Raw genomic sequence first — 11372 nt, forward strand, 5'->3', positions numbered from 1 at the left:
ATACTGTTTTACAATAGAGGGGTCATGCCTAAGTTGATTTAACAACTACTATGCAGTACTGTCCTCAAAAAAGTTGGGAAAAAAACTAGTTTGTTATACAACTATGCTTAAAAGTCTACAATATATACAGATATAGAGATATACAAGGTGTCCCGCAGCACCGCACCCAAACTCCGTCAGAGCACACCAGACCCACCCCCAAGCCAAACGAGTCCAAAAGCCGCCCCGCCCCCGAGCTACAGGGCGCCGAAGCCTCAATCACCAACTTTGTGATTGTTGTAAAACTTTATATTTAAAAAAAATAAAAAAAATTGGCAACGTTGTATGGTCATTAGGGGACACCCAATAAAAATGTCTTTAAACATGCAGAGTTGCCGCTTCTATGTAAAACTAGCAACGTCCCCTCCTATTCCAAATAGAAATGTTGTATTTAATTACATTTTCGGATTCTACATAAAATTGCAAGAATTTTAATGTATCACATGGTATATTTCTTTTTTTAATAATTGTTTTTTTTTTATTTTGAAACGCCCTGCAGCTCAAAGACATAAAAATAGAAGTACAACTTTAAGGATTTTTGACTTAAAATTAAATGTAGTACATTGTCAGAAAATTTGAGCATAACCATTTAGGAAAAAAGGGCAGTTATTTAATTTAAAACCCTAACACCCTGCAGCCCGGAAACAAATGAAAACGGTACTACAACCCCCAGGACCACCCGACCCAGAATCAAATCCAGCACAATGCGACAAAAACCCGAATACAACGATACGGAACGCATTTTTACGTTTCCTAGACCGTGAACGCAACTGGTTGCGCTAACAGTCTAGGAAATGTAATGCGCATCCATGAGCTCTGTTCCCTACACAGCGTGTGCAACAAAGTGATGCTTACATTGATTGGTATTATATAATTTAATATAGGTCACAAAGGTGATAAAAATATAGATTATTCGCACTGTTTTATTGTTATTTATTTACTTATTGTAGAATATTAGCAAAACAGCATAGTAACACAAGAAAAAAATAATATTATTTTATGGTAACGTTCGTTATTAAGCTAATTTTAATTTATTATTTAACAAAAGAATAAAAATTGTAAAAATATGTATACAGTGGTGGCCACAAAATTAAAAACACCCCAATGTTTTAAAAAATATAATAGACTTCTGTAAAACACGTCAACTGAGAATTATTGGATTGAAGTTTCCAAATGCGCTATTAGTTCTTTAATAATTGCTAGAGTAATATATTTTTTTATAATTTTAGGGTGTTTCTAATTTTATGACCACAACTTGTACATGATGAGGTACAGGCAGTAAAAAATATTAATGACTACTTTCATGCCCAATGGCATTTGTTTTATTAAGATCAATATTTTTACTTAAAGATCTCATCTTTTTTGACCTCTTCTTTTTGTTCCTTAAAACTTCCAACTTTGAAGGCCTACCAGCCTGTATTGCCCTAGCGCAGGATGTAAACTTTTAGTGGCACGCCGCGCAATAGAAGTAGGTTGCACTTTTATCTTTCTCGTTCTTTTAAAATTACACATGCCTGTGCAAATATTAGTAAACAAGTCAACATTTTCGATATTTTCGATTTTTTTATTAAGTTTAGAAATGTGTTCTAGCATAAATCTAGATTGATTCCCTTGAGCAAAATTATAAAAGTTGTTTAGATTTAATTTAAGTTTTGATAGCTGCATCTGGTATTCAGCAGAGAATTCATTATGATCTGAGGTAGGTTCTATCATTTCATATGATATAGGTTCAGCTATATCATTTGCTTCCATTGGCTTGTTGAACTCATTGTTGCTTTTTTGTTATCATCATTATTTGTTGAATCATTATCCATTCCCATGAAAAAAGAATTGTCTACTCCACTACCTAAAGCTAATGTCGCTAACTCAACGCGGTCTTGATAAATCAAATCAGGAGCATGCGATAGACAGATAAACTGCGCACAAATGTTTACAAAATTACCCCCCTGCTCCATCTGGACAATCACATTGCTCTGTTTGAATGTTAACAGTGTATAAAATATGTTCGTCGAACTCTGAATTAACAGTATATTCAAAGTCGCTTTCTTTAGTAGCATTTAGTGTGGTAAATTTATTGGCAAATTTCTTGAAATAAATTTGAAGTGACTTTTTTCTAGAATTCGCAGAAGAAATCAATTTTTGTTGGTAAAATTGTTCCATAGAATAAATAATAAAATCTACCAAAGACACAGAATTAAAAGCTTTACATCTCTTCAGGATTAGGTCTTTAAAAATACGTATGGAGACTTCTACTATATTATTCGTATTGTGGCCTCTAGTTGTCAGGTCAGTCTGAAAGCAATGGCACCATTCTGAATTTCTTTTCCACATTTCTTTGAAATAGTTTAAAAATAATGGATATTTTTTGGATAGTTGGCTACTGCATAATTCGTCTTTGAATAGATTATAGTCAATTTAATTTTTTGCGTATAGAACATCACGAAATTTTTGCATAAGAGGACGTCGATCTGTTTTTTCAATTCCATGTGACTGGTCCCATACAGCTTGCATTACATGAAAAGTGCAGAGTAATGTAGTTGACATAGGAAATATAGCGTGGAGCGCATTTATTTCTGCAATTAAATCACATCCCAGGAATTCTCTAAGTTTTTGAAAACAAAATTCATATAAAAGTTTACACTTGATTAACGGTTGGAGATACTTACCAACCGAAACGTCGTGTTACATTAAATAAATAAGACAATGCAAGTTCGACAAGATGTTTTCACTGTACCATTGTCCACAACCACCTTCAAAAACAAAATTTCATATACTTGCTGTGTTTGATAACTGTGTGATATTGCAGGGTTTTTTATTTTAGGATATGTTCTGTTTACAATCCATTCTGTGCAAGTAGTTCTAGAAAAGTTGTTGATCCATTTTTTCGCAGTAATATTGAGATCTTGTTCAATGGTGGTTCGTAAGATAAGTGTGGATTCGTCGGATTTAATTACTCTAATATTCGAATCAAACGTCTTTATAAATTCAATCATATTTTCTATTGTGTCTTGATTCATATTGCACAGGCCTATATCTATTACAATCACAAAACACAACTAATAAATACTCTCACGAGATGTGACGTGGGCGACTCAAAACGCTTTTACTTACTTAGTTACGGAAACGCACTGACACGGGCCAGAATAAGAAATTCGCCACGTTGCACACGTTGTGTAGGGAACGGAGTTCATCGATGCGCGTTAAGGTGGGTCCAGACTACTCGTGCTCGCTCTCGCACTCCGGCTTTTACTAGTACTTTTTGAACTTGATCTACTTGTGCCACCATTTACTTGGACCGTCCACATAGACTTATTTATTTGCTAAATTGCTTGTACTCCGGCTGTTCCAATGAGCGACGACGAGCTTGTGGCGGCTAGTGCGGCTTTTAGTGTAATTTATTGTTTACTAAATAAACAAAAAACAAAAATGAGAAAGAAGAGACGGTGGTGGGTTACGTCGTTATTTAAAAGTCGAAGCAAATGCAGTGGAAGCAATTTACTTAGCGACCTTAATATTGAAAACCTCCACTTTCATACATTCTGTAGAATGTCGCCTACTAATTTTGAGGAAATCATAATTTTAATCGGCCCAAAAATTATGAAGAAAAACACAACATTTCGAAAAGCAATTCCTGTAAAAGAACGATTAGCTGTAACACTAAGATATTTAGCATCGGGTGATTCGTACACTAGCTTAAGCTTTTGTTTAAGTTTTCCAAGCAGTCAATTTCGCTGATTGTGCCAGAGGTATGCAGTGCTTTATGTGAAGTTTTTCAAGATTTTATAAAGGTAGGTAAACAATAATTCGTTCAAAACTTTATTAATAATAATTCACAAATTTTAATATTGATTATTGTTGAGAGTGTTAATCCATGGCGTTAACGAATAGTTGTTATCGTTGGTTTGTTCAGGCTGAGAGGTTGTAGGTGTAGGTGTTAGTTGTGACGGTTGTAATAGTGGTTGATGTTCCGTGTTTATTGCATGAGGCGAGGGAAAAGGACTTTGAACCGTAGAAGCTGATTCAGTGGTTGAAGGGGAAGCCGTACTCCAGTACGCCTGTAGTGTTTGGGCCCTATAATTTCCTAGATTGGGTCTTTGCATAGGGTATTCCCCTAACTCTGCCTTAAACAGGATGTCATTAAAACCTTTCTGGACGTAAACAGCTGTTCGTTTATCCAATGATCTTAACTTACGAGCGATTAATTCACCATATGCGTCATACTCATCTCTCTCTTTATTGTTTATCTTCTTTAATATTTCAAACGATTCTTTTATTCGTGGATCTTCATTACTACGTATTCTTTTGCGTCCAGTGATTTGTCTAGTTTGGGCCAAACTATTTTCTTGTGGTACAGTCTCTTAATAGTGTTGTTATTAGGTGCTTTTTGTGTATGTCCTTCTTCACTTTCTACTTCTTCCTCTTCTAGGTTTTGTGTTGAAGTTTCCTAAAAAATTGACTTATTAAATTAATAAAATCTGTCTAAGAAAATCTACAATATTTAAATATTATTAATAAATGTTTCTTTTTTTCAGATGCCTCAAACAGAGAATGGGTGGCTTCAAGTAGCAGCTCAATATGAAAGACTATGGAACTTCCCACATTGCATGGGGGCAATGGATGGCAAACACGTTGTTCTTCAGTGTCCAGTAAATACAGGCAGTGACTATTTTAATTACAAAGGAACTTTTAGTATTGTTCTTTTTGCTGTTGTTGATGCCGATTATTGTTTTCTCTACGCTGACGTGGGCTGTCAAGGTCGAATATCAGACGGCGGTGTTTTTCGCAATACAACCTTTTACAAAAAACTGGAGGATGGCTCTTTAAATCTTCCAAGTAGTAGAAAACTTCCTGGTAGGGAAATGTTGGTCCCGTATGTTTTTGTTGCGGATGATGCATTTCCGTTGCATAATAATATAATGAAACCATACTTAGGACAGCAAGAAAAGGGATCAAGCAAAAGGGTTTTTAATTACAGGATGAGTAGAGCCAGACGAATAGTAGAGAATGTTTTTGGTATAGTCTCAGCAGTATTTCGGGTTCTTAGGAAACCCTTACTTTTGGAGCCCCAAAAAGCTCAAGTAATTGTTATGGCTTGTGTTTATTTACACAATTATTTAAGACATAATGCAAGGAATACATATACACCAACCTTAACATTTGACTGTGAGCAAAATGGAGAAATTGTTCCAGGAAATTGGAGAAATGAACCAGAGCCGAACTCTACATTCCGGGCTTTAAGAAACATACCTCGTAAATCTTCTCAGAATTCCCAAAGCATAAGAAATGAATTTGCAGATTATTTCGTCAATCAAGGAAAAGTACCATGGCAAGATAATAATCAATAAATTAAAAATAATTTTGTCAGAATTTTTTTAAAGTGTAATTACAATTTTTTCTTAAAAGATTTTTAATTTTTTTAATCGGTGTTTAAATGAGGATAATATTTTGAAAAGCAGTTTATTTAAATGGCACTTATAATTAGATAAAAAAATATAGGTACGTACCTCTGTACTTATTGTTTCCTTGGGTTGATATTTCGTGTGCAAGAAATGAAAATGTTTAAAGGCAAACCAAGGAGAATATAATTCATCTGTGCCCATTCCAGATCTGTTATTTTGTGCAACTTTTTGCCTAGCTTTTCTGTATGTTGCCAGTAGTGGCGTAATTTTGCGTTTTATCTCCTGTACATCTAAATTTAATTCTTGTGATATTTCTTTCCAAGCATCGTTCTTTTTATTATTAATTTTGTAAAATTTATTTGTACTGTCCCACAAAACTACATGCTTTTCGTATAATTTAATTAAATCAATAACGCGATCGTTCGTCCACTCCATTTTGATAAAAATTAAACGTTTAAAATACGTTTGACCGTAAACAACACAACACAAGTCACAAGTATACGAAATTCGAAAAATTTCCGTCCAATAAACTTACAAGTCCGTGCGAGCTTCCTTTGATGTACCGACACCGGTCGAAACCTCACGAGTAACGTACTTGCCTGGCTTGCGCTGCTCCCACTCCGACTTGCCGCCACGTCCACATATAGGCAAGTCGCAAGTAAAAGCCGGAGTACGAGCACGAGTAGTCTGGACCCACCTTTACATTTCCTAGACTGTTAGGGCAACCAGTAGCGTTCACGGTCTAGGAAACGTAAAAATGCATACGGGACACCCCGTATAGCATACAAACCACTTATTAATAATAGTATTATATAAGAAAAATATTTAAATAAATTTATGACTAGTAGACGAGGATGGCGACGATTGAACGGAGAGTCAGGGCTGGAGGTAGCTGTTTCTAAAATAAGTTGTCAAAATAATTTGGATTTTCTAATAAGAAGATTCTTGTTGCCTTTTGATACTTTTTCTTGTTATTGACAGAATTTTTTATAGCAATAGGAAGTCGATTGTATAATGTTGATCCATAGTATGTTACAAATCTTTGGCATAAAGTGTTATTCATAAAAGGTACTGGAATTCGCATTTGTAATCTTGATCTAGTTATATAAGTACTTTCAGAAACAGGAGTATTTATTTTTGTTGTAAAGTTTAAGGCACAGTGTATGTACAAATTTCGCATATTCAAAACATTGTTTTATATAAATCATCTGTAGGACTTCTAAAGGACTTTTTTTTGTAGTATTTTTTTAAAATGTTTTGACATACATATAGCCTTTTAATAGTAGTATTATAAGCACTGCCCCATACAATTATACAATATCGCAATATTGACTTAACCAGTGAAGTATACAGAATAATAAGTAACTTTGGGTCCAAAATATCTCTTAGTTGATAAAATTTGTAGAAAATATTTCTAATTTTAGATATATAATGTGTTCATTCCATTTTAAGTATTGATCTAGTATTACACCAAGATATTTTATTTCAGTAACTTTTTTAATACTTGTGCAAGAACAGTTTTGATATTCGTTTATAAAGGCATTATTATGAATGAAGATTTGGTCTTTAATAGGCTGATCATCACAATCAGCTGTAAAAGTTATAAAAAAGGTTTTATTCATATTAAGTAAATTCTGATTTAACCACAGGTGTATCTGTGCCAGGCCCAACTCTGCTCGATTATATACATCTTTCCAGTTTTCACCATAAAAAAGTAATACAGTGTCATCTGCGTAAGATATAACATCAAAGTAGTCGGCAATTCGTCCAACATTATTTATGTATATCAAAAACAGAATCGGGCCTAGCACAGTACCCTGTGGAACGCCCGTTTCGACTAATTTAGGTAAACTGAGTTTATTATTTATTTTAACATATTATTTTCTATCTGACAAATAATTTTTAAATAAAGTTAATGGACCATCTCGAAACCCTACTTCTTCTAATCGACTAAATAAAATTTCGTGTGACACAGTGTCAAAAGCTTTCAACAAATCCATAAAAATTGCTAAGCTTTTTCTCTTTTTCTGAAAATTTAAGTTGATTTTATTAATTAACTGAAAAACGGCATCTTCGGTACTTTTTCCTTCTCTAAAACCATACTGATTGCTATATAGTGATTGTTTTGATTCTAGAAAATATATAATTTTTTGTTTTAAACATTTTTCAAATAATTTTGCAAAGTTATTAATTACCGATATAGGCCTATAGTTGCTCATGCAGCTTTTATCTCCATTATCTCCATTCTTAAATACCGGTGTTATAATTGATCCTTCCAGTCTGATGGAATAATAAAGCTTGAAAATGATAGATTAATTTAATAAAGTAGAGGTTTTAAAATGTTAATATGTATGTTTTTAATTAGAATAGAACCAATTTTATCACAACCAGGAGCTGAATTATTTTTAAGTGAGTTTATGTGTTTAATTAAATCGTTTTTATTCACAGGTGTTAAAAAAAAATTATCTATAGAGGGAATGGCCGAGGGGTGAGTATTGGATTTAGGTATTTTGTCTTGTTATAATTTTCCAGCATTTATAAAAAAATCATTAAAAGTATTACTAATATGATACTCATCAGTTAATAGAATATTATTCTGTTTAATTTTATAAGTATTATGAGATTTAGTTTTTGAATTTGTCGCTTCGTTTATAAGATTCCAAATTTGTTTATAATCGTTTTTGGCGTCAGAGATATTTAATTTATAATCATTGTTTTTAGTTGTTTTTATAGGTTTATTAACAAAATTTCTGTACTTTTTATATTCATCTAGAGCTGCTTCTGAGAAATGCGCTTTTAATTTTTTTTTCATATAATCTCTCCTACTAATACAACCAATAACTTCCTGAGTGATCCAAGTCTTTCTTTTTTTATTTTTATAGTTAATATTTATTTCTTTTGAACTCTTATCAATATATGATGTAAGTTTGTTTTTAAAATGAATATAAACTTCTTCAATATTCTGGGTTTCTAACACATTATTCCAAGATTCATTTATTAAATACTTATTAAGTTTCTCATAATTTATTGAAGTAATAGCTATTTTAGAAGTATTTTTTTTATTATTCGGTACTATTTGATTTAAAGATAAAGCTATTGTATAATAGTCGGTTATAGAGTTTTTTATTACTATTGGTTTGATAAAACTTTTATTGTTAAGTATATTGTCAGTTTTTAAAAATATATGATCTATAGTTGTAGCAGTTTCATGTATTACTCTGGTAGGTTTATTTATTAAAGAAAAAAAGCCAAATTCTGTAAAAGTATTAACATATTCGATCACTTTTAGGCTAATAAATATAACAGTTCCATTTAATCTTTTTGTTAATAAATTTGTTCTAATTTCCCTTAAAAACAAATCCAAATTTGTAGATGGTGGTAATTCCAAAAATAGTTAAATTTTTGTTATTAAGCTGAAATTTCGTTTCAACAACATTTATTTCTGTAAGGTTTATACTTTTACTGTTTGCTTGAAGAGTATGTTTAGTATAAACAATAACTCCATTATTTCTATTGAATTTAGATTCATTATAAAAAATATCAAAGTCTGGTATGATAACTTTAGAAATATCCTCAATAACAGACGTCTCAGAAAGTACCAAAACATCAACATTATTAGTATTTATCTAAAAGAATCATTAATTCATCAAAATTTTTTTGAATACTTCTAATGTTTAGATGTAAAATGTTAAAGCAATCTTTACCACTGAAAATTGTATGTAAACCATCCACGCCATCTACCACTTCCGTCTCAATCGCGCCATACTCCTCCACCTCGTCATTGAAATCTAAAAAATTTGACAGTATGTATTACTTAATATTTAAAAAAAAAATACATCCTAAAAACAGTATTGATATTATAGACAAAATGATATAAAGATCTACACATTCGCCTACCCGCAATATATTTTTCTAATAAAAACTATACACCCCCATAGATTTTTAATTTGGATTTGATAAATGATAAAAATAAAAAATAAGCAAAAATTTTATTATTATTTTTTTAAATTTCAAAACTAAATTATCATTATAAATGTGTAAAAGTAATTTATGAATACACCTATACATTATGAAAAAGCTATGCCTATTTATTAATAAAGAATAAAAATATAAAAAACAATTTGTAACAGGTTAATAAACATATCTTTTCATTTTCCCTAATACTGCCTTTATAATCCTAGGAAATATATAGCCAGATTCATTTTACCTAATTTGTACAATTTACCCTTTTAATATCTAATCTTTTAAAGAGATCTAGAGGTTTTCCAGGGTATCCGCATCCAGTTTCACTACACTACCATTTATTTTAGCAAATACATTGCCAAATTTTATAAAAACATTTGTCTTATTTAGTTTTTCTTGGGCACTTTTGTAAAGTAAAAGCCGATTTTTTACTAAGTCTTCCGTTATGCCAATGTTTGTACCTTTGAGCTTTCGTAGGTTTTTGAGAATTTCACGCTTATGGTGAAATTTTTCAACCATCACAATTACTGGGCGGGATCTGTTGGATATCTTTCCTACGTGATAAGCCTTTATAATATCTTCATGCGTCATATTTAGGCCCATCTTGTTCTGGAACACGTTCAGCACTTTTTTGATTGTATTTTCCTTGGGTTCTTCCGGCAAATTATATAAACAAATATTATTTATCTTTGAACTCTGCTGTAAATTCTCAAACCTGCTGTCCAACTCGTTTATTCGGTCGGTATTTGTGTCGACCGTTTTTTGCAGCATTCCAAGTTTATTGTCAATTTTGTGCAGCATTTTGTTCATGAAATCGTCATCATTAAACAATTCTCGTAGGGCTTCTTTAACGGCACCTTTAACATCAGCACTTGGTTTTGGACCCATATTTTTTCACTATATGATTTACGTTTTGATATACTTTTTAATAGATTTAAGACTGTGGGTACTATCACGATACATTCACAACGGTATGGTCCTCGTTTGACACCAATTGGTTCATTTCGTGCAATGACGTAGTCTGGCAAGCAGCGTCTGATTACCGTCCAATTCCTATCACTTTCTCGGTTCATTTTATGGCGTTGTTTGTATAGTTCTTCTGAAATTTTTGGAAGCTGGCGAGTTTTATTTATTTACGTGTTACGTGGTTATTGTGTATTATTATTTATTTATATTAGAAGTGAATTTAAAATTAGATTAAAAAAGCATTATTTTATTAAGTTGTTTTTTGTTTTATCAAAATGTCTAGTTGTGCCGTGGCTAGTTGTATTCAACTGTTTTTAAATACAGGGTGTTGAAAAAACACTTTTTGACTTTAAGAATCTCTAAAACCAATACCCTTAAAAATAGAGAAAAACGGATTTCTCTTTCCCATCTTAACTTTTTAATACCAATCTTTTGAGATACATGTCAAATATGAAAATTGTCAGAAAAATCTGTCAAAAATATTGACCTGATTTCCCTGTTATTAATTCAACTAAAACAATAAACTAAATATATCTGTGGTATATACTCATTTCTCATTAATATAAAAGCACAAGGCTTTTGAACTTGTATAATTGGCAAACAATAAATAATGTGTACCTACTAATTAATAATATTATGTATTAATTAATTTAATAACTATTAAATACTAATTATTATGTACCAAAAATATCTAGTATTCTTCAAAAAATCGCAGAAATATCAAATATACCATCTAATTATGCATCGCGCCTGAGAACCTTGTCTGCCGCATTACGTCACGCGATGGCCGGGCGGATGCGCAAGAACATACCGTTGTGAGTGTATCGTGGGTACTATTAAAAATCACTGTTTAAGGCGGAGGGATGTAAACACGTCTTACTTGTGGCGCGGCATGCGCGATCAACTAACATAGGCATTTTAACAAATTCACACCACCAAATTTTTATTGAAAATATAATTTAATTATTTTTATTTAATTGCAACCATATTATTTTTGAGTTCTTA

The 11372-nt window shown here is 31.9% G+C and overlaps 1 pseudogene; it reads left to right on the forward strand.

The window, feature by feature from the left end:
- Nucleotides 1-3363: 3363 nt before the first annotated feature.
- LOC126749509 (uncharacterized) lies at nt 3364-5384 on the forward strand (annotated as a pseudogene).
- The last annotated feature ends 5988 nt before the right edge of the window (nt 5385-11372 follow it).

Source organism: Anthonomus grandis, unplaced genomic scaffold (genome assembly GCF_022605725.1).
Source record: "Anthonomus grandis grandis unplaced genomic scaffold, icAntGran1.3 ctg00000164.1, whole genome shotgun sequence".
In the NCBI taxonomy this organism is placed as follows: Eukaryota; Metazoa; Arthropoda; class Insecta; order Coleoptera; family Curculionidae; genus Anthonomus; species Anthonomus grandis.